Here is a 3997-nt window from a genome sequence, read left to right as displayed (position 1 = left end):
GACAAACCTTCATTAATTTGGATTCCACTGACTCTGAATTTGTGCTAATTTTGACAAAGGGTAAATTAGAAGTTCTTGGTGTTATTATAGTAGAAAAGTGCTGCACTCAACTGTTGCTAGTTAAACTTAACATGTAGTTCTATTCTGAAATGAGGAGATAAGAAAGGAGGCCTGGAAGGGCAGAAAAGCTCTAGATCTTTGAGGAAGACCCTACACAGCTTCAAGCTTGGACATACACACAATAGGTAGAATTAGGACATAAAAATTGTAAACCACTCCGAGAATAAAGCAAACGCACTAACTTTTAAAACAAAGATGAAAGCGTTTATGACCCAACTGGCCCCATGGAGAGTCAGCAGTTTGGAGATCTGAGGACCAGCCCTGCCTCAGGATAGCTGAGGCTACTTGGATATATAGTCCAGCTTCTCTGACCTTGTTTCCTTATCAGTAAAATGGGGATAACTTTACCCTGCAGAACTATTGGAAGGATTTATTGTAATTATCTATGTAAAGTCCCTAGCATTGCATCTGGTGAGAAGCCAGAGGTTCATTCCAATAATACTGTCACTACTCAAATTATTTTCTTTTTTTATTATTTATTTTTCTTTTTAAATTTATTTTATTAATTTTATTATTATTATTATTTTAGGCAAGGCAACCCTTGGTTGACCTCACAGATTGCAAGGACCTTGTCAGCTTACAATCCCTTATTTTTAAATTCTTTTATTATTTTTTAAATTTTTTACACCTACAGCACCTGGTCTTCCTAGGTGGTCTCCCATCCAAGTGCTAACCAGGCCCAACCCTGCTTAGCTTCCAAGATCAGAAGGGATTGGGTTTGTTCAGGGTAGCATGGCTGTAGACTCAAATTATTTTTCAAAACTCATATTTTTAAAGTGAGTTCAGATTTAGGTTGTGTTACCTAGGAAAAAAAGTTTCATTACCTTAGAGTCATATTTTATTTTTGACATTAAAAAATATTCTCCCGATTGGTCTTTTGATCTGCCTATCAAATGTGGGTGGCTTTTGACTATTGCTAAAAAGTAAATCACCATTAAAGAACAGAAATGTATTGCCAGTCGGGATATTTTAAAAATCACATATCGTGGTTTGGAGGCAAACTTAACAAAAGTGTTTGAGCAATGATTTCATCAATATCAACATTAATACAAAGCCTCATAAAATGTCTACCTACAAAGTGCTAGAACTTTTTAGATGTACACATCTAGTGAGGTTGATTTAAAAAATACATATAATATTATAATCTTATCTCATTTAAAGAATAAACTCTCAGCTTACATCAGAAACTTTGGGTTTTCAGTTGTAAAAATGATGTTATTTCCCTGATATCACATTTGGTAGGAAACCAATTTCAATTTCTGAGCATAGAGAGGAATTTATAAAAACAAAGTTGTTTTCTTTTAATCATTTGATGCGGAAGAGAACCTTGAGACAGATTACAAAGAAAGTTCTAGAAAGTCCTAGAATCCAAAATAGGTGATCCAGGGAAATTATAGAATAAGATATCTGGTATGAAATAACAGTCATTGTATAGACAACAGCAGGAGGTTGAGACTACCAAGACAAGAGCCAAAATACAAAGCAAAAAAAGACTTTTTAAAAATATTACTACTTGATTTTTAAAACATCTTTATTCACATATAAATCACATAACATACAATTCACCCATTTAAAGTATACAGTCAATGGTTTTGAATATATTCACAATGTGCAACTAATGTAGAGAGAAGGCAAGAGAATTAAAGTGTTAAATCAAGCTACATTCAGAGACTGCAATATGCTGATCAGCTCTGCAGCCAGGCCTCAGGACACCTGCAGAACAAAGGAAGATTTCTGCTGGGATTGCTAACAACCTATTTCCCACACCTGTGAAGAGGAAACAGGAAAAACAGTCTTTAAGTGGTTTGCCTTACACAAATAAAATTATTCATTCCCTATGGCTAAAATCATAGGGAACCTATGGACTAACGGCTGGGAACTGCCAGCAGGCCTTTCAGGCTACTATTCTTATCTTTTCATGCTACACACTCTTCCCCTTCCCCTTTCTCACTCTATGTTCGTATCAAAGGAAATGGGTAAACAAAGTCTTTAAACTGTAACTCACAGAAAATAACAGATGATATATAAACTGAATTCCCCGAACACATGGTGTTCCTCTCACTGCCTTTACTCTCAGTCTCTTTCTCACTGTCTTTCTCCCAGTACTCTTTACTCTGTGTCTCTCACTGTCCATGTCTCTCTTAAGGTCTCTCACTCTCGGCCTCTGAGAGGAAACCGCCCTCTGTCCGTGGAGTGTTGCCCTTTTTCTAATAAACTTTCCTTTTGACCCTAACTTAGGCATATGTGTTGAATTCTTTCTACACTCTCTGCCAAAGGGCCCTCTTCTTCTCTCGGTGCACGATTTGGTCTCCACCACTCAGGGAAATTTGCCCTGTCCTGGATCACAGCCATTATTACAATCTAATTTTAGAATATTTTCATTACCCCAAAAAGAAATCCTTTAGCAATCATTCCCCAATTCCTCCCAACTCTCCCTCTCCCCACAGCCCTAGGCAACCACTGATCTACTTTCTGTCTCTATATATTTGCTTATTCTGGACATTTCATATAAGTGGAATCATACAATGTGCAGTCCTTTGTGACTGGCTTCTTTCACTCAGCATAATGATTTTAAGATTCATCCATGTTGTAGCATGCAACAGTACTTCATTCCTTCTTATGGCTGAATAATATTGTATAGATATACCACATCTTTTTCATTTATTCATCAGTCGAAAGACATTTGGGTTGTTTCTGCTTTTTTGGCTACTATGAATCATGCTACTATGAACATCAATATACAAGTTTTTGTGTGAACATATATCTTCATTTCCCTTGGGTAATTGCTAGGTCCTAGGTAACTCTGTGTTTAATGTTTTGAGGAACTACTAAACTGTTTTCCATGGCAGCTGCACTATTTTACATTCTCCCTGGCAATGTATGAGGGTTCTCATTTCTCTACATCTGATTTTGTTTTAAATCAAACTTTCAAGACTTCTGATAACAGATCTAGACTATTAAGATAGAATTAGAAAGAGATATAACAAATATATAATGTGTTTCAGGACTGCTGACAATGTCATGAGCCTGTTGGATGAAAAGGAGTCAGGAAAAAAAATCCCATGTAAAATAAAATAAAATAAAATATTTTAAACATTATCATCAACCAAAATTGCTTGTCGCCACCTGTTTTTTAGTGCTTATTGGAAAAGTGAGACCAACTATGTGTCTCTCTCCTGGGCAGCATGCATATTTATATTTAGAAACTTAAATTAAGGACAAAAACAGAAAAGGGAGAGAACTTAATGGAAATAAATAATTGAGAATAATTGTAATCGAGGGAGAAAATGGAGAACTATTTGTGATAATATTTCAATGTTTTGTATTATCAAGCTAAAAGTCCAAATGCACCTCCCCCCATTCCCTCCCTGAAAACTCTGTTTCAGACAGTCCTTCAGCTCCCACTGTCCCTGTCCCACCATCTGATGACTCTGCTGTCCCATTTACCTCAGATTCTTTGGCAGCTTCTCCACTTCTGCTACTGAATACACAGCTTTTATTCCTCAGATTATTCAGTTGGCACCTTTTGACATATACTAATGTCTGTTGTAGTTACTTAACTTTTGAAGCATATATGCATTGCCTATCTTTATCACCTCCTGAATGCTGTCAGGGTATTAAATTTCCTAATTCACTGAACACAGTTTGGAATTATGATATGAGAATTTCAGAAGGGCATTCAATTTATTTTTGTTCAATGATTTAATTCTAGAGCATGACATATAAATTTAAGTGATGTCACAAGATGACAAGACACAAATTTTTCTTTTCAACTTCTGAAAATGAGCCCCCCCAAAAGCCTTTTTTTTAAAAAAAAAATAACAATACACCAATTTTCCAATAGCAATGCACACTAGCAGCCGGAAATAAATATTGA

The 3997-nt window shown here is 35.8% G+C and overlaps 1 pseudogene; it reads right to left on the bottom strand.

The window, feature by feature from the left end:
• Nucleotides 1-745: 745 nt before the first annotated feature.
• LOC120593687 (uncharacterized) lies at nucleotides 746-864 on the bottom strand (annotated as a pseudogene).
• Nucleotides 865-3997: the final 3133 nt, after the last annotated feature.

The sequence above is a fragment of the Pteropus medius genome, unplaced genomic scaffold (genome assembly GCF_902729225.1).
Source record: "Pteropus medius unplaced genomic scaffold, Ma_sr-lr_union100, whole genome shotgun sequence".
Taxonomy (NCBI): domain Eukaryota; kingdom Metazoa; phylum Chordata; class Mammalia; order Chiroptera; family Pteropodidae; genus Pteropus; species Pteropus medius.
The sequence above is the reverse complement of the archived record's forward strand: the minus strand, read 5'-3'. Positions and strand labels throughout refer to the sequence as shown.